Source organism: Ictalurus punctatus, chromosome 26 (genome assembly GCF_001660625.3).
Source record: "Ictalurus punctatus breed USDA103 chromosome 26, Coco_2.0, whole genome shotgun sequence".
Taxonomy (NCBI): domain Eukaryota; kingdom Metazoa; phylum Chordata; class Actinopteri; order Siluriformes; family Ictaluridae; genus Ictalurus; species Ictalurus punctatus.
In genome coordinates, this window is record NC_030441.2 from 19,565,590 (window position 1) to 19,586,237 (window position 20,648).

A 20,648-nucleotide genomic window follows, 5' to 3' on the forward strand; every position below is an offset into this window, starting at 1 on the left:
GGATCTGCACTCACTTTTCTTACCATCAAATTCACTTGTGCATTAAGGACAAAGCCTCCTGTGAAATTTGCTAGGAAGGTAGGTGAGATTGTCTTTTATCAGTGTGCCACATTTCATGAACAGCATACTAAGCATTATATAAATTCCCATTGTGGACATACCACAGGACATGGTACGGACAGATGATTTCATCAGAGATACCCTAAACAAACACGTCTCTACACATGACTCGCTTCTGTCTGAAGCCCAGAGACAGTCTTTCAGGAGCACAGTGATCAATCCGGTGCTGAAGTTAGTTGAAATCCAGGAGAAAATTGACCCGAAGCAATACACAGCATCAGCAGAGGAACTCCGACTGCTCGTAAGGGGAAGGATATAGTAAAAGCTCGGTAAGTACCAACTGTCTTGAGACATATTTTTAGCACATTTCCTTAATAACTACTGATTACTCTAAGCATTCCCACCATGCAGATCTGGAATGCTGGTTCCTTTCATTAGGCGTCACCTAAAACATTCCAGTTGTTTTTTTAGCAGGTTTTGAGAACATACAAGGTTCGGTCATATCTATAAAACCGAAGAGGTCTTTTTTCATCCAGCTATATAAGCAAGGACAGGTCTACTGTACATTTAAGACAAATCACAAGAACTTTACATGTGTCTGCATCTGTTGTGTTTCAGGATTGTTCCAATACTGTAACTTATAAATCAAAATGTGAAGGATTCTGGGAAATCCAGGAGACAGCCTTACTTGAAAATGTTCTAGAAAATCCACTTTGTTTTATTGTTTTAATATTTTTACAGACAGAACATTAAATGAACACAAAACCATTTGGAAAATTAACTAAAACATTTGGTATTTATTATAATACCCCTTTATTTCAAACCATTTTTAATGTCATTTGAGAAAGAAGCCTCGCGTGCTATATATTTAAAGTTGAAATGTAACGTGAGATGGTGAGTTTTTACTACTTATAGTATAGAGTGAGTAAATAGTAGGTGCTAGTGTTCCAGAGGCTCGCCCGTGGGCCGTCGGAATTTTGGAAAGCTAAGAATCGTGTGATTTGATTGATATAAACAGTTTAAAGATACAATCATGACAGTAGCTACGATCAACATCTTTGGCAGCCCACCATCATACAAACAAACACAAAACAGAGGCAGCTCACCCTTGAAGCATGTGGAGTCGTGTGGGCCGGGAATCAAACCGCCAACCTTACGATTAGTTGTGCTATTGTTTGATTAAAAATACAATATACCAAATACCAATACTGGTTAAACATATCTGGTTGTTATTATTATTATTTTTGTAGAAATGTCTCTGTTTTATATTTTCTGTATGTTCTTTTTACATGACTACAAGAGTGAAAGTCAGTGCAGTTCTTCATATCACCACCAGAGGTCACCTCTGCGTTGCAGTATTGCTGTAAATTTGTAGGCGCAACCACAGGCACATCATGAGCCTTAAACAACCAGCGCACTGATATGATATGATATGATATGATATATGATTTCATCATTAGTTATGAGTAATGAAATCATATGATATCACTGCATTGGTTGTTTTAGTTTTAGTTTGCTCACACAGGAAGTTGATCTCCAGTGAGAAACATTAGACTTTTTTTGTTGTCCTTCCCCACTGATATGATATTCTGCAGTTTGATATAGAAAAGGTTTAAACCAATATTGTGTAGGTCTGCATAATGTATTTCCTACACAACCCACGCTCTCCCTCTCTCTCTCTCACACACACACACACACACACACACACACACACACACACACACAGGGCATTAGTCCTAGTATGTTTGTGTTGCTTTTTCACTGAACCGTATACAATTGTAGGTAAATATCCCTGTTTTTGCCTACAACCTTAGCCTTAACGTCAGCAAACCAAACCAGTCAAATTATTTGGCTCTTTAAGTTTTTCCTATGCAAAATGTGTGTTGTTTTGCAAAACAATCAACAAAATGTCAACACAGACTCAGAATTGTGAAGAGTTAAGGTTGGACAAGAGTTTAGAACTGTTGGGGGAATCATGAAAGCATTCACAGAATGTCTCTGGAGATATCGATGGTGATATGATACAAGTACGTTTATGATTTATAATCAAATCGGTAGCAAGAGAAGAGAACCGCAGAGTATTTCTAAATGCGTTGTGTATGATATGAAACAGGTACAGAACATTAGAGAAGGGCAAGAAGTCCTTTCAGATTCAGCCTGAGGTTCTGCTGGCTGTTATGCAAATGATTGTTTTCTGCGTGAGAAGACTGAACAAAAATGTCGCAGATAAAGAAAAAAAAAGCCCACGAATATCACTGCAAAATAAAAGTTCTTACTTGTCTAATGCAGGGGCGTCCGATCTTATCCGAAAAGGGGCGGTGTGGGTGCAGGTTTTCATTCCAATCGAGCAGGAGCCACACTGCGTGCACCAACACCGGCCCTATCCGGATAAGATTGGTATACAAGTTTGTCTCGGGTGCTTCCTCGGAAGCTTTATTTAAGGAAGAACAGTCTCCAAGGTGTAATGCGTCACACTCTCTTCCAATCATGTTTTTTCCACATCGAGGATGTGAATCACTTGGACCTGTGTGGAAGATTAAAGATGGATATGATGAGTCATGTAGCACACTGTTCTTTGATGTGTGTTCCCTTTGAGTATACGGACTAAAGGGACGGCGGAGGAACCGGTGGCACCGCATGACTAGCAGGTCTGGCTGGTATAAACGGTTTTTTAAAAAAAAACATACAAATAAAGGTTCATTTTTATAATCCATATCATGTTTTGTTGTTGTTGTTGTTGTTGTTGTTGTTGTTGTTGTGGAACCGAGCTCTACAGCACCACCAGTGGTGAAACCAGGATGGTAGTGATGAAGTGATGCTGGGGCTGATTTCTTTCTACCCCAGACTGTAGATCAGGCTGTAGATTATACTTGTTGAAATACCCCTTAGATCTGATATCCACTTTATTTAAGCCCACTTTTCTTAACACATCATCATCGGTGATCTTTTTCTTTTAACTGTCTTAGGGGGAGAAACAAGAAGGAAGTTTTGTTTTCGTTGGTTTGAACAAAACACCCAACTAACGACAAGCACAGCTTTACTACTCGGCTGAAACGACAGAGCGATTGATTAAAAAAATGAGCGATCATGTATATCGACTCCGCCTTTGATTGTACCGAATCTGAAAAAGCACAATCAAGTCATTCAAATTCTTTTTATTTATTTTTCATGTTTATTTGTTTGTTTGTTTGTTTGTTTGTTTGTTTTATCATGGTCAGATGGATTCCCCACGTATCCCCTCTCAAATCAACCCTGTGAGGAATAATTACCTATTTATTTAACGTTCCAAAAAATGCTCACAAAGACATTTTGGGGTCCAGCCTTACCCATTACGTCATCTATTACGCCATCTGTGTCCACTAAATTACAAATCAATACACAATATGATTCACTGACATAAAAAGAACTAGCAATTCATGAGTAAATAATCTCATTGTACATATTATTAAATAAATCCTAGTCTGATTACAAAGGTTTCATATTTAATCCAGATTACACACTGTTGTGAATTCTTTACAATTTAAGCTCATTATAATGTCTGTGTTTACGTGCTATCTCTTATGTCACGTAACGAAAATACTGTGCTGTGTTCTCGATTACCTGCAAAGTTGTTATTGGTATTGGGGGGGGGGGGCATTAGTGCCTATGGAACGGGCAGCTTGCAGATCTGGAAAGGCAGCAACAATGGAATATGCAGGTTTTAGAGCAACATACTGTATTGCTTCCATCCAGATTCCATCCCATCTTTACTTCTGAAAGACTCCGCCTCTTTTTATGACCTGTTCCCAATTAACCTCCAGCTGCTTCTTTTTACTAACACTTACTTTTCCAGCCTTTTCTTGCCCATCCCAACTTTTTTGAGACGTGTTGCGGCCATCAAATTCAAAATGACCTAATTTCTTCCCTTAAAACGGTAGATTTCCTGTTTAAACATCGGATATGTTTTCTATGTTCTATTGTGAGTAACATACAGGTTTAGGAGATTTGCAAATCATTGCATTCTGTTTTATTTACATTTTGCACAGTGTCCCAACTTTTTTGGAATTGGGGTTGTATGTGATTTTATATATATATATATATACCATATATATATTTATATATATATATATATATAAATATATACCATTCAGCAGCGGCTCGGACAGTAGCGTAGCTGAAATCACAGGTTTATATTAATGCACTCGTTAAGACGTTATCGTTTCTATAGTAACGGCTCGTTCTCAGGGACTCGTACAGCAAACGCTCCTCAAACGCGGACTGAAAAATCCGTGCTGTTAGGTGGAATTTTCTGTAAGGAGAAGTTTATTTAACCTTTATGGAAGGAGTCTCCAGTGTCAGTGCTGCAGTAAGGGTAAGAGTAACTCCAGCCACACATGTGGAGTCATGATTATTATTTGCCCTCAGCAGAGAGCGACGGGTGAAAGAACATGAGCTGTTAGTCTGTAACTGCACCACTAATGAGAGGTGTGGCAGTTATGGCACAGTTATTTTTTCTCTTTTTAAAAAAGAAAACCCTGACAAGACTGTTGCACCTCTTACATTGGTACTGATGGCACACTGTGCGCTCTTCCACCAGGCTCGTCTGCATGTAAATGTATTTTTTATCATGCAAAATTCCACGGAGCTGGCAGCCGACATTGAAAGAAGAGATTTCCATGCCAAGACAAGCAGAGATGGATTTTAATAACAGGTCACCCCATGCAAACCTGTAACAATACACTCTGTGCTGTCCATGGGAAAAAATAAAAATGGCTGGACGGGTAGAATGTAAAAGGAAAAGAAGAAACACGGTGCATTCTGGGAAGCAGGTTGGCAGGTACGGGATTCATTCAGAGAGGGAGAATGGAAGAGGATAAGGAGGAGGAAGAGGAGGAGGAGGAGGAGGAAGACCTTCATGATGGTGGTGTTGCCAGATTTGGGATTTTTGCTCTAACTGGAATCATTTAAATCCCATTCATATACCTTAGCTTGCAAAATATGACTTTAGTTAAGCAGTGCTTATTAATAATATTATACAAAATATAATAATAATAATAATAATAATAATAATAATAATTGTTGATTCTTCTGTTTTTAAGGATGTTGAATTTTTGGTTGGGGTATACAGTGATTTTGGCCCTTAGACTGAATTATATATAATTGTATCCCTTCTGTTGCTTTGCACAAAAGTATTGGCACCCCCACCCCATTGTTTATGGTTCTGGCTATGTTCCGGTGTTGCGCTCCCATGGTGATGGTCCCCGTTAGACCAGCATCCTTAACGTCTCCTTTACAGCTCATTACAGCTTCCCTATAACTGTTCAGTAGACTTGCGTATACGTTTAGGCTCGACCTGATGCTATCATTCGCAATAAATGAAATGCAAATATCGGGCAGGTCCGTGGACAAAAACACCCATTCATACACCTTTATGCAACTTTATCAGGTCTAGTTCTTTATTCTACGTCTACAGTCGATATTCACTGAATCTGCTACGATATAATATGATACGGTATTATTTAGTAGCCTCTGATCAATATGTGAGCGATTCATTCAGGAATGATGATGATGATGATGATGATGATGTAGAGAAGGAGAGCTTGAAACGTTAATAACAAAGTTAATAACAAATCACACCAGTTGTCTCTCGTTTTTTAAATAATAATTATAATTGAATTATGATTGTCGCGTCGATTTAAAACTCCTGGGGGGGGGGGGGGGGACATAATCGAAACCATGAAAGAATTCTAATGGTTTCCACTACAAAATACCATTACAAGCCATCAGCTAACCAATAAACCATTACTACAGTTCGTCCTTAATGCTATCCAACAGATACCACATGCCACCAATAGAAGGCAAGAAATTCCCAGTAGAGACCCACAGAGACCATTACAAATTCAATGATGGTTTCAGTTGTTGTTGTTTTAAAGGTATCATTTTGTGTGCTGGTTTATTCCGAGTGCACCAGTGAGTGACGTGACACTGAAATGATAGTGTGTGTGTGTGTGTGTGTGTGTGTGTGTGTGTGTGTGTGTGTGTGTGTGTGTGTGTGTGTGTGTGTGTGTGTGTTTGTGGTATCAGGCTACGGCGGGGAGAAAAGACACACCTCAGAAACGGGAACCCAACACTGACACCTGGCAACCCTGTAGGGAAAACGCCTGTCTCTCCAATCTGGCAACCCTTGCATCCCAGACGCACGGAGGAGAGCAGCGCACGAGCCTCGATGCCGAAACCACGGAGTCGATTTCATGGACTAAAACGTGAATTTGGACCTGGTCCTGACACGCAAGGCCTGTGTGTTTTATTTTGCACGCCGATCTGGACCTGACGATGATGAAGATGAAGAAGAAGATGATGATGATGAAAACAGGGAGATTTATTTTGGACGGAGGATCAGAGATGCGCGCGCGCGCGTGTGTGTGTGTGTGTGTACTCTGACTGACTGAGTGAGTGAGTGACCTGGGCGGATCATGCATGCAGAGAATCCACATCTCTCTCAGTAAATCTGCTCGCGCTCCCCGGTACAGCTCAGCAGTGGTATTTGGATGGATGATGCGCTCGCACGAGCGCTTAAGAGATCAGATCATTTATGAGCGCGTGGGGTTTTAACCTTAATATGTCAAGCTTGCACTGCACACAGGAGTGTGTATCAGTGTAAAAAAAAAAAAAAAAAAAGCGCGCGCGCGCGCGTGTGTGTGTGTGTGTGTGTATGTTATTCCTGGAGGAATCCTCAGATTGTTGATGCTGGTGTTGGAGATTCCGGATGCAGGGTGGGATTGTTTTTTTCCGCGTGTTAATGCGACATGTGTTTCCTCCTGAGAGCATCATCACCCTCACCATCAGCATCAATCTCAGCATCACCTTCACCTTTCACTGCACAAATCTGACTCTTTTCTCCCCGTAAAATCACCGTTTTTTCTTCTTCTCACCTTCTCCTCTGCCTCTGACACGCACCGTCGTGGTGTTGCCAGATTGGGGGGTTTCTACCCTCATTTTTGGCGCATCGTTACTTCCCTTAGGGGTTTAATTAAAAAAGAAAAAGGTGTTTGCTTTTCAATCCTTTGACACACTCGGTGGCGACGCGTCTGGTGGACATAACGCTCCCGATACGTGCGCGCGCGTCTTGATGGTTTTGGCGTTTTTAAAATGGCCGACTAAAGAGCGCTTTTACCCCCCATTTTTTGCGGCGTGGTAAAGACTATTTTTTGTTCCCTCTATATATTTATATATATCTATATAAATACACGCATATTTATATGTATATACATATGTATATGTATTTGAATGTTTGGGATATAAAATATTTGCCCCCCTCCCCGCCACATTTCCCTTGATGCCATAAGGTGGGGATTTTACGCCGTGGGCAGCGCGCGCGCCAGGAAGATGGCGGCTTATTAAACTTTAATGTTTATGCGCTCGAGCCCAAAGAGGAGAGAAGAAGGAATAAAGAGAAGAGGAGGAAGAGGAGGAGGAGGATAATGGAGGTCGGATGCTAAGGCCAAGAGAGAGAGAGGATACAGGAGAAAGGTAGAGGGAGGCAGCACTGCCTCACACACACACATACACACATACACACACACACACACACACACACACACACACACACACACACACTGTACTGACAGAAGTACGATGGAGAGAGATGGAGATAGAAAGGTGGAGACACAGAGAGAGAGAAAATGAGGCACAGAGATGTATATATAGTGAGGAGGGAGAGAGAGAGATGGAGACACTGAGAGGAGGAGGGAGAGAGAGAGATGGATACACAGATAGAAGGAGGGAGAGAGAGACGGAGACACTGAGAGGAGGAGGGAGAGAGAGACGGAGACACTGAGAGGAGGAGGAAGAGAGAGACGGAGACACAGATAGAAGGAGGGAGAGAGAGACGGAGACACTGAGAGGAGGAGGGAGAGAGAGACGGAGACACTGAGAGGAGGAGGGAGAGAGAAACGGAGACACTGAGAGGAGGAGGGAGAGAGAGATGGAGACATTGAGAGAAGGATGGCGAGAGAGCCGGAGACACAGAGAGAAGGAGGGAGAGATGGAGACTCAGAAAGATGGAGACACTGAGAGAAGGATAGAGAGAGATGGAGACAGAGAAGGAGGGAGAGAGAGACGGAGACACTGAGAGAAGGATGGAGAGAGAAATGGAGACACTGAGAGAAGGATGGAGAGAGAAATGGAGACACTGAGAGAAGGATGGAGAGAGAAATGGAGACACTGAGAGAAGGATGGAGAGAGAAATGGAGACACTGAGAGAAGGATGGAGAGAGAAATAGAGAAACTGAGAGAAGGATGGAGAGAGAAATAGAGAAACTGAGAGAAGGATGGAGAGAGAAATGGAGAAACTGAGAGAAGGAGGGAGAGAAAGATGGAGACACTGTGAGAAGGAGGGAGAGAGAGAGAGACGGAGACACAGAGAGAAGGAGGGAGTGATGGAGACTCAGATGGATGTTGACAGAGAGAAGGAGGGAGAGATGGAGAGAGACAGGGGGAGATAGAGATTGACGATGAAAGAGACAGAGGAAAGATACCGAGTCAGACAGAGAGAGAGAGAGAGAGGTGGACAGAGAGATGGGGGGGAGAGACACAGGAAGACAGATTGACAGAGAGAGACAAAGGGAGAGGTGGGAAGAGAAAATGGCGAGAGAGAGAGAGAGAGAGAGAGAGAGAGAGAAACTGAGGGAGGGACAGTGAGAAGGAATGATAAAGACAAAGATAAGAGATGAAGTGAGAAATGGAGGGAGAGATGGAGGAGCGATAGAGAGAGACAATAAGAGATGAAAGGAATGATAAAGGCAAAAGGCAGAGAGGGAGGCGGACGTAGACATGGTGAGAGAGATTGAGTAATAGACGAAGAGAAAGAAATGATTGTGATAATTAAGACTAATGGTGTGAGTGGACGGCGAGAGAGAGAGAGAGAGAGAGAGAGAGAGAGAGAGAGAGAGAGAGAGAGAGAGAGAAGCACTGCTCCATTCACATAATTTAACTGCAGGTTTATCGCTGCTGTCAGTGTGTGTAATTATCTAATGATTGACAGGTGGTCATCAGGGTAGTGTCTATCTAACTCTCTCTCTCTATCTCTTTCTCTTTCTCTCTCTCTCTCTCTCTCTCCCTCCCTCCCTCCCTCTCTCTCTCTCTCTCTCTCTCTCTGGTGCATGCTGGGAGTTTGTGAGCGAGCGCGGCGTGTGAGCGTGGTGTGAGAGCGAATGAACTTTTTTCTATATTTATAGATATATTTCTTTCTTTACAAGCTGGAGTTTCAGAGTACAGTCACTGGGTGAGTGTGTGATAATATTATCAAGGAAGCGGTGTTATTAGTTGCTGTTTTTTTTGCTGCGGGGAGTGTTTGATCTCGTGGCGGGGTGTAGGGATGGCGGCTCACCTGAGCGGTGGAGCCCGGCCTCTCTCATTCCGTCACGGGGTGCGGTGTGAGGTGAGCTCCGAGGTCTCGGTGGAGGAGGTGCTAATGGCGGTAGGGGAGCTTATTAAATGTGAAAACATTGTGGCGGCATCGAGAATGAACAAGGCCGTAGTGGTGTTGGTGAAGGAGAGGGAACTCGTGCACCAGCTGACTGAAAACGGAATAAAGGTAAGTGGAGAGCTTTATTCCGTCACTCCGCCGGGGGCTACAACAGTTAAAGTTACAGTTTCGAATATTCCGCCGTTCATCCCTAATGAGGAAATCGCGCGGGAGCTGTCTCGCTTCGGTAAAATAGTGAGCGGGGTGAGAACGGTTCCGTTAAACTGCAAATACCCCGCGCTGAAGCACGTGACCTCTTTCAGGCGCACAGTGTTCATGTTTCTGAATGAACCCGCGCTGGATATTTCATTCAGAGTATGGTATGAGGGAAAGTCATACATGCTGTACGCCAACACTGGGAGCATGAGGTGCTTCGAATGCGGAGACATTGGGCACAAGAAGTTTGTGTGTCCACATAAAAAACAAGTCGGAGAGGAAGCGGGGCCGAGCGGAGTCAGGGTGGAGAAGCAGGTTAATGTGAGCAGTGTAGAGCAGTCAGAGAGTGCTGGAGGACAGGACACTGACCAAACCACTGTGGGGGGTAATGGACCTGATAGACCTGAGCAAAAAGGGGAAGACCTAAGAGAGGGGTCAGACGAGCTGACTCCTGGAGGGAGAGGCGCAGAGGTAGGAAGAACTCAGGAATTTATAGCGCAGGAAAAAAAACGGAGCAGAATAGGGGGGTCAAACAGCACCAGGGGTGCGGCAGTAGAAGGGGGGTCAGATAGCACTGGGGGTGCAGCTGTGGAAGGGGGGTCAGATAGCACCGGGGGCGCAGCAGTAGAGGGGGGGTCGGGCAGCACCGGGGGTGCAGCAGTGTGGGGGGGGTCACCTAGTACGGGGGGTGTAGTAGTGGAAGGGGGGCTAGACGGAAAATGGGGTACAGCAGTAAGGGGGGGGTCAGATAGTATGGGGTGTGTAGAAGGGGGGGGGGGGTCAGAAAGCATGGATATAGCAGACAGTAGTGAGAAGTCAGTAAGTCTGCAAGCAGAGCAGGAGAAGGAAGTGGAAGAGGAGGAATTCCAGGACAACTTCTCCGATATCTCAGACATTAGTGGGTCGCAGTTGGGGGAGGATCAAGAGCTCTATTCACTAACTGAAATTGTGGGATTTCTGGATGATACATTTGGTAAACAGGTTGAGATCAAGGAGTTTTTTTCGGACACTGAAAAATGTATTGCTTCAGTAGTAAAGTTACAACGCACAGCAAGTTTCAAGGAGCTAGACCAAAGGAAGAGATACCGTTTAAAAAATCATCTAGCTAGATTACGGAACCCTTCGGCCAAAAGAAAGAAAAAATGAAGGCGTTACACTGGGTGTTTTTCTTTTTCTGCACTGCTGTTTTTTCTGTCTTCTCTTCTTTCTCTTTAATCCCTCCAATGGAGATATTAAAAATAGGCTCCTTAAACATCAATGGTGGTAGGGATAGGAACAAGAGAGCAGCAGTTGGAGAACTGATAAAACAGAAGAACATGGATATCATTTTTTTACGAGAGACTCATAGTAGTCCGGAAAATGAGATAGAGTGGGCAATGTGGTGGGAAGGGAAAATCTTCCAGAGCAATGGAACAAGTGTTAGTGCTGGGGTAGCAATACTTTTTAACAGAGCATTGGGGGACACCAACACACGCATGATAGAACTGGAGCAGGGCAGGGTTTTAATGGTGCAGGCGGAAATAAAGGGAATAGAGTGCGTTTTTATAAATGTTTATGCCCCCAACAACGGCAGTGAGAGAGTACAACTTTTTAACAAATTAAAAAATGCAATACAACAAAGTGGAAGAAATCCCCTAGTAATATTGGGAGGGGATTGGAATTGCACCATAGATTTTACCCTAGACAGGATCGGGGAGGAACCACACCCACAGTCTGCTAAGGCACTTGAGGGGCTTATCAGACAGTGTGGCTTGGTTGACGTGTGGAGGGAGAGAAACCAGGGAATCAGAAAATATACTTGGGTTAAAATTACTAATATGAGGATTACTGCAGCACGTTTGGACAGGTTTTACATCACCAGAGCAAATGGAAATAATATCTATAAAGCAGTCATGAGCCCCTCTGGTTTTTCAGATCACCATTTAATTACTCTAGATCTACTGATGCCTGTCACAAAAAAGTATAAATCATATTGGCATTTCAATACAAAACTGCTTCAGGACGAGGGTTTCTGCAGAAATTTTAAGGCTTTTTGGGGTGAGTGGAAAAAAACAAAAGAAGATTTTAACAGTTTGGTCTCCTGGTGGGAGGTGGGAAAAACACAAATTAAAGTATTTTGTCAGAAATACACAGCACATTCAATAGAGACAAAAAAAGGCCAAATACAAGAACTCGAGGCGGAGATAATTTTAACAGAAAGTGAAATAATTGGTAGAAATGACCCAAACACGAGCAGCTTGCTGGAGGGAAAGAGAAAGTCTTTAAGCTCCTTCCTCCATGAAAAGGCCAAAACAGCACTAATAAGATCCCGTTTTTCAAATATCAAGGACATGGACGCTCCCAGTGCCTTCTTTTTCAATCTCTCCAGGAAGGTGAAACCACAAAATCAGATGCTGTACCTTAGAAAAGCGGATGGAACTATAACAAAAGAGGCGGCTGAAATGAGGAGAGAAGCTACAGTCTTTTATACCGACCTCTACCGCGCTGAGACTTGTGATCCATCCTGCAGGGAGGAGCTGTTCAGGGAGCTGCCCAAACTGACCCTCGAGCAAAGCAGTATGCTGGACGCAAACCTTGAAATGCAGGAAATGACCACTGCTGTTCAGCAGCTCGCACAGGGAAGAGCACCCGGAATAGATGGAATACCAAACGAGCTGTACAAGCATTTTTGGGGACTCCTAGGTGCAGACCTGCTGGACGTCTTCAAGTGTTCGTTCACCACAGGAAGGTTACCAGTGAGCTGCACAAGAGCGGCTTTGACTTTGCTGCCAAAAAAAGGAGACCTGGGACTCCTGAGGAATTGGAGACCCGTGGCACTTCTTTGTAGTGACTATAAAATCTTATCAAAATGCCTGGCTAACAGACTAAAACAGTGCATGCACACAATTGTACACAGAAATCAATCATACTGCATACCGGCCCGCACAATAATGGACAACATTTTTGTTGTTAGAGACGTTATAGAGCTATGTAAACGGAATTCTTGGGATTTAGGTCTTCTTTCGTTAGATCAAGAAAAAGCTTTGGATAAGGTTGATCATGAATACCTTTTTCAGGCACTTGAAGCCTTTGGTGTGGGGAGAAATTTTTTACTGTGGTTGAAAATGTTTTATTCTGAGGCTTTTTTTACACTCAAGGTTGGAGGGGGTCTTAGCTGCCCAGTTAAAATGGGAAGAGGAATTAGACAGGGGTGCCCGTTATCGGGCCAGCTTTACAGCCTGGCTATAGAACCGCTGCTATGCCGCCTTAGAGCAGAACTACGGGGACTGTCCGTGAGCGGAGCGCAGGAAAAGCTGGTCCTGTCTGCATACGCAGATGACGTGACAGTTTTTATAAAAGATCAGGATGATATACAAACACTGACTCGCAGCCTAGAAATGTACACAAGAGCTTCTTCAGCATGCATTAACTGGAATAAATGTGAGAGTCTTTTAATAGGGCAGTGGCAGGAACATGGCCCTCCTATATTACCTGGGAATCTCCAGTGGGGAAAAGCTGGGTTGAAATACCTGGGAGTGTTTTTAGGAACACCAGATTTTCAAAACAGGAACTGGGAGGGGGTAGTGGAGAAGGTGGGTGCCAAGTTGTCTCAATGGACCTGGGTTCAGCCCCAGTTGTCCTATAGGGGGAGAGTACTGGTTGTCAACAACCTGATTGCCTCCATGCTGTGGCATCGGTTCGCTGCCCTCGACCCCCCAGGGTTTTTGATCAAAGAAATTCAGAAGATGATTGTGGATTTTTTCTGGGCTGGACAGCACTGGACTCGTGCCCCTGTTCTCTACCTGCCATTGCAGGAGGGGGGGCAGGGTTTGATTGACCTGTCAAGTCGAGTCAAGACTTTCCGACTGCAGACGGCACAGAGGCTACTCTATGGGGAAGGGATAGCGTGGGCCAGCACAGCCTGTGCCCTACTTCAGTGTAATGAAGACCTGGCGTACGATAAACACCTATTCGTGCTGAATCTGAAGGAAATGGACCTATCAGCTACAACAACTTTCTACCAGTCTGTCCTGAGAGCCTGGTCTTCAGTACTGAACATCAGCAGGACTGGTGCAGATGTTTTTCCCAACATAGAAGAGGAGCCGTTGTTCTACAACTCGGTGATACGATCTAAAATGTTAGAATCAACATATCTTCGACAGCGCTTACGGAGAGCAGGACTCACAAAAATCAAGAATCTGAGGGCTGGCAACAGATGGAAGACGGCTAGAGAACTGTGCACTGAGACGGGGGTACTGTCGTGCCGCCTCATGCAGAGACTGTTGGGAGAGGTGGTCTCTGCACTGCCCTCCCTTTTCAGGGAAGCATTGGGACAGGACCGAGAGGAAAATCAGCAGGCCTTTTCACCTCTACGAATCTCCGCGGCAGTAGAGGGGAATCAGCGAGAGGAAGGAGCTCTTTTATCCTTTAAAACACCGTCACTGACAACTTTTGAGGACGCCTCGAAGAAAGTACTGTATGAAACATGTATCAAAGTTGGGCACAGAGGTGCTCTGACAGGATTGAAAGAGTCACACTGGTCAGGGCTGTTGGAACCAGACTCTTCCCCACGAGGATGCTGGAGGTCCCTGTACAAACCGCCCATAGAGAAGCGCACAGCTGATCTTCAGTGGCGGATAGTGCATGGGGCCGTGGCCACAAACAGACACGTGGCACACATCGACCCCACTAGGGGTAGGGAGTGTCTCTTCTGTGGCGAGGAAGAAACAGTAGAACACTTGTTCTTGCACTGTCAAAGATTACAAAGGTTGTTCTTTTTACTTAGAGCCTGGTGCAGAGGGCTGGGCGTTACATGGGCAGAAAGCCTTTACATATATGGGCCAAAGTACGTTCCAAAAAATAAAGCTGTGGTTCTACTAAACTTTATAATAGGCCAAGCCAAGCTTGCTATCTGGCTTTCAAGAAAAAACAAAATGCAGGGAGGAGGCACTCAGGAGGCGGAAAAACTGCTAACTGCACTAGTCAAAGCGAGACTCAAAGTTGAATACGGTTTTTTTAAAATGACTCGGAGGCTGCGGGAATTCTTGGAAGTTTGGGCGGTTGGGGAGGTCTTATGCTCTGTAGGTGCAGGACTTTTAAGTTTTAATTTTTAAAAAAAAAGAGTGGGTTGTGAAATAGGTATTTTGTGTTTTCTTGTCTCTGTCTCTCCCTCTCTCTCTCACTGTCATTTTTCTATCTCGAGATTCAAAGTTGTGGGCAGTTGGGGAGGTTTTATGCTCTGTAGGTTCAGGGTTTTTAAGTCTTAATCTTTCTTTTAAAAAAAGAGCGGGATGTGAAATAGTCACTTTTTTTACTTTGGGTTTTCGTGTTAACTTATATATATTCTTTACTATTTTTATTACTATTAATATATATATATTTTGTTTTCTCTCTACATTTTTAAAATTTATTTATTAATTTATTTATTTTATTTTTATGTATCAATGAATTTTTCCTTGTCATTATCTTACCATGTCTCGATTTTTGGAGGATTTCCAAATGACTGAATAAAAAGGACAATTTAAAAGTAAAAAAAAAAAAAAAAGTCTCCCTCTCTCTCTCTCTCCCTCTCCCTCTCTCTCTCTCCTCTCTCTCTCCCTCTCTCTCTCCTCTCTCTCTCTCTCCCTCCCTCTCTCTCTCTATCTCTCTCCCTCTCTCTCTCTCCCTCTCTCTCTCCCTCTCTCTTTCTCCCTCTCTCTCTCTCTCGCTCTCTCTATTTCTTTCACACACACACACACACACACACACACAGTGAGGGTTCAGGCAGCCATGTTGACAGACAGAGACACATACATACTATACAGTAGTTTACTTTATTATGTACATGACCTTACTCTTATCTGGCACACAGTTGAGTGTGAGTGTGTGTGTGTGTGTGTGTGTGTGTGTGTGTGTGTGTTGTTCTATACTTAGTGTTAATCTCATAGTGAGGAGCATTATAATGCAACTGCTATTCTGAAAGTTAAATAACCGAAAGGTGTGTGTGTGTGTGTGTGTGTGTGAAAGAAATTGTGTGTGTGGCATTGATGAGTATGGTGTGTTTGTTTGTGCCTGTACCACAGAGCGTGAATCGAGGAGGGAGGAATGAAATCAACAGGGGGTTTAATCATAGCAATTACTCTCCCACCACTGCCATGCGTAGTTATTGTGTGTGTGTGTGAGTGTGAGTGAGAGAGAGAGAGAGAGAGAGTGTTGATTGCCCATCGTCTGGTTTGCATTCCAGCAGTTTAGTTCTTTCTATCCAGTACCCCACGGGTCACAGCGTCTGATTGTAAAGCCTGAGGTTGTTTGTGTGTTTATTTGGGTTTGTTTGTGTACTTGTTTACTTTCTCTTGATGTCTCTGGACATTTTGCACCTTAACATGTACTTACAATCATTTTACATCAATTTATACTATTAATCAGCATTAATAGATGGGCTGTAGGGCCATGTAGACTCATACAGTGGTGCTGGAAAGTTTGTGAACCCTTTAGAACTCCCTATATATCTGCATAAATATATATAAATCATAAATCATCAGATTTTCACACAAGTCCTAAAAGTAGATAAAGAGAACCTGAATAGACAAATGAGACAAACTTGGTCATTTATTTATTGAGGAAGATGATCTAATATTACATATCTGTGAGTGGGGAAAGTATGTGCACCTCTAGGATTAGCAGTTAATCTGAAGGTGAAATTAGAGTCCGGTGTTTTCAGTCAGTGGGATGATGATCAGGTGTGAGTGAGTGATAGTCTTGTTTTATTTAGAGAACAGGGATCTATCAGAGTCTGATCTTCAGAACACATGAGGACCTCAGAAAAAGAGTTGCTAGAAAACGTCAGAAAACCATCTGGAAAGAGTTTGGACTCCACCAATCCACAGTCAGACAGATTCTGTACAAATGGAGGAAGTTCAACACCAGTGTTCCCCTCCCCAGGAGAGGAGACCAACAAAGATCAGTTGACGTGTAATAGTCCACGAACAAGACGTGTAATAGTCCACGAGGTCACAGAGGAACCCAGAGGAACTTCTGACCAACTAAACGCCTCTCTCACATTGTCTAATGTTAATGTTCATGAGTCCACCATCAGGAGAACACTGAACAACAACGGTGTGTATGGCAGGACTGCAAGGAGAACCACACTGCTCTCCAAAAAGAACACTGCTGCCCTTCTGCAGTTTGATAAAGATCATGGGGACGAGTCAGAAGTCTAATGGAAAAATGTTTTGTGGATAGATTAGACAAAAATAGAATGTTTTGGTTTAAATGAGAAGCGTTATGTTTGGAGAAAGGAAAACACTGATTTCTGGCATAAAATCCTTATCTCATCTATGAAACATGGTGGTGGTAGTGTCATGGTTTGGGACTGTTTTGCTGCATCTGGTCCAGGACGACTTATCATTGATAGAACAATTATTTCTGAATTATACCAGTGAGTTCTAAAGGAAAATGTCAGAGCATCTGTCTGTGATCTGAATCTGAAGAGAAAGTGGGTCATGCAGCAAGACAACGATCCTAAACACACGAGTCATTCTACCAAAGAACAGTTAAAGAAGAATAACATCCCAGAGCTGAAGCTGTTCTGTACTGAGGAACGGGATCAAATTCCTCCAAGCCGATGTGCAGGACTGATCAACACTTACCCCAAACGCTTATCTGCAGTTATTACTGCACAAGGAGCTCTCACCACACACTGAAAACAAAGGTGCACATACTTTTACCGACTCACAGACATGTAATACTGGTCATATTTATGCAGAAATATAGAAATGCGAAAGGGTTCACAAACTTTTGCCTCTCGCAGATATATAATATTGGGTCATTTTCCATGTAATTAAAAAAGGGCATGTTGAGGAAAGTTATTTGGCTATATTTAATTACATTAGCATGTTTTCTTTGCTAATGCTAACGTAGCATAGCATTGATTCCAGTAGCAAAGATCATCAGCTAGACAGTAAGACAAGTTCTAGCTAATTTAAAACATTGCAAACTAACAGAGATTGAATGAATTTTGCCTCCACACAAGGGTGTTATAATTACACAAAGCAAAATCCAACTTGAACTGGAAGGATTCGGTTATTGCCAGGATCGGGGACTTGATCATCATCATCATGGTGTTTTCAACAAGTTTTGGCTACAACATCTTGATAAAATGTAATATTTCACTTCCGTCGGTCCATATTGTCAATGTGATGTGCCATTCGCTGTACCGATTGCTCTCATGGTTAAAGACTCGTCTGCATATTTGGACAAAATGGCTTGGCTCATGCGAGTGCAACAATTCATCCAAACACAAATGGACTCTCATCCAGAGCATCTGAAAATAAATAAATACAACACACCATAAAGACCTGAAAGACTTTCTAAAGATAGAGGTCTGTGCATCAGCTTGGTGTGTAGGGTGAGAAGTCATTTCTTGGGCACCATCGTTATGCTTTTCCTTGTATCGATCAAAGTTTTACAGCAAAAGCAATTTTTGGTATACTGCCAGAACCAATACCGGGCAAACAGTTCCAGCTCTTTAGATTTGAGGTGCTTAATACAACAGGACCCATTCTGACCTTGCCAGTAGCCACTTCTTAGTTTTAGAGTACTTAAAGGCATGATGATCAAAAATGAAACCATCAATACGTCTGTTGTAATCATGCATACTCACATCATTTTGATGACACAACGGGCTCTATAGCAAGTTCGAATACTGATGGCATGCCCTCCAGGTTACGTATCTTGGAGGTAGAAGCAAAATTTGAAAGACTACAATGTTTAGTTATATATATTTGTAGGGGATCTGGAATGGGGGTGAGAAGGGGGGAATGGTTGGGTTGGGTTGGGTCGGGGGAGGGGTGGGGCAGTGCTCACTAGCTAATGGTATTGGGATGTTACCTCAGATAAGCTCCTTTGGTCTCCATTTTGTACTCAATGCTGACGAAATTGCCATTTTCTTTAGTATCTTCTTCAACAGACCTGGTAATTCCACATCTCATATCTTCAGATCTCTTTTATAGTCCTCGGGTTTGACATTTTGGATACGCACTCTAAATATCTATCATTTTTCAGTGGTGTATTAACTTTAATAACTAATCTTTTTAGATCTTGGATACTTTTTAGATCTAAAACTGAGATCCTGCTTTTGTCATTTGTGAGCCTGGATGGAGGCAGCCACAACCATTGGTTCTATTTAACAATCACCTAGAAGGGAGCAACAACTTTGGCCGGGGACTAATCTTGCTGGGGCTTGTGAGGGCCATATCCCGACGTTCAAATGTTCCACATGCTGTGAATGAATCTATGGTGATTGTATGCAAGTTTGTGGCCATTCTCAAGCCCCTGTACCTGTACTACCAAACACTTCGGTACTCCTTAAGTAGCCCAAAACCCTTCCCAAGCCATGCACGCCATTTCATGTATCCCAAGTCAGTCACTCCCCCGAAGCTCTTTAATACTAAATTCTTAACACTGAGGCAAGTTTTTTTTCTCTTTTGGTCTAAAGTATGCCTCTTGGTTGATCTAAAGGCAGCATGGTGGCTGCTGTGCAGTGTTTGGACCTTACTGTTCACCTACAGCGATGGTTTGACTGTAGTTTGATGTATTTCATCATATCATTGTTCACTTTCTGTGACTCTTCAGGGGGTATCTTCTGAAAGTGAAAGCTCTTCCCCTGGGCCACCAGCATTGGACAAGGAGGTGATGGATGAACACACCGTCCAATGAGTAGTCTTCACTATTTCTAAATAGGCTTTTCACAGAAAGATATTTGCCCTTGCATATAACAGTTATATATGATAAGGTAGAGTTTGCACACACCCACAAGACTGTACAGGGGCTATAGTAGCAGTTGGGAGAAGCCCACAAGTGACCACAAGTTGCAGCTGAGTTATGCCTAAAAGTGATTACAGTTGGAACAGATCCACAAGTGACCTTAGTAGCAGTTGGGTAATGCGTACAAGTAACTAGGGTAGCAGTTAGGAGATGACCACAAGAGGCCATAAGAGCTGCTGTGACACACCCACAAGTGACTACACTAGCAATTGAGACAAAATATGCAACAGCAGCAGTTGGGACATACTCATAAGGGGCTACAGTAAAGGTTGGGACACACCCACAAGAGGCTACAGTAGTGGTTGGGACACGCCCAAAAGAGGCTACAGTAGAGGTTGGGACACGCCCAAAAGAGGCTACAGTAGAGGTTGGGACACGCCCACAAATGACTCTAGTAGCAGATGAGACACGCCCACAAGAGACTCTACACTGTGTGTGTGTGTGTGTGTGTGTGTGTGTGTGTGTGTGCCTAAGGTAATGGTAGTCTCCTGTGTTTGCATACACTAAAATGGAAGGTGTTATTTGCGTGAGACTTTTTACCTTTGGGGAACCCACAGGTGCTGCAGCTCTGTGTGTGTGTGTGTGTGTGTGTGTGTGTGTGTGTGTGTGTTTTTAAGAGAGAGTGAGAATGGAAAGAGTGAGGAGCCATGAGGGAGAAGAACAGAGCAGCAGTATGACTGCAAGATGAGAAAGACAGAGGGAGCGAGAGAGAGAATGAGGGAATGAGAGAATAAATTATGCACCTGTGGAACTGTTTTGAATGCAAGGTATGCACCGTGTGTGTGCTTGTGTGCGCGCGCGCATGTGTGTGTGTGTGTTGAAATGTAACCATTTGAACATGAGACAAAATCTGGTTTCTAATTTCCATACCATTGTATTTTGACAATCATCCGCACCCTTCATTTGATTTGTGTGTGTGTGTGTGTAATATTTTGTGTGTGTGTGTGTGTGATATTTAAAAAGAACTGAGACAGATACAGGATGAAACACAAGGAGAGATTTGAATGCACTGCTGCAGCCCTCATTGCAGTGTTGCTATGGTTACTATGCATAGAGAGAGAGTCAAGGCACTGGCAGATCGATGTGTGTGTGTGTGTGTGTGTGTGTGAGTGTGTGTGTGTGTGTGTGTGTGTGTGTGTGTGTG

At 43.3% G+C, this 20,648-nt stretch overlaps 1 protein-coding gene across 6 annotated transcripts in view; it reads left to right on the forward strand.

Annotated features, from left to right (window-relative positions):
- The first annotated feature begins 229 nt into the window (after nt 1-229).
- Nucleotides 230-20,648, forward strand: part of LOC108258729 (adhesion G protein-coupled receptor L1) — a 55,694-nt gene continuing 35,275 nt past the window's right edge. The window contains exons 1-3 of one of the 6 annotated variants that reach the window (XM_053675983.1): nt 230-389; nt 6,124-7,233; nt 7,386-7,569. The gene's annotated coding sequence lies outside the window, so the exon portion shown is untranslated. Of the gene's footprint in view, nt 390-6,123; nt 7,234-7,385; nt 7,570-9,214; nt 9,323-9,349; nt 9,635-20,648 lie in introns of those variants that run through there. The other 5 variants (XM_053675984.1, XM_053675982.1, XM_053675987.1 and 2 more) reach the window with 5 other exon arrangements.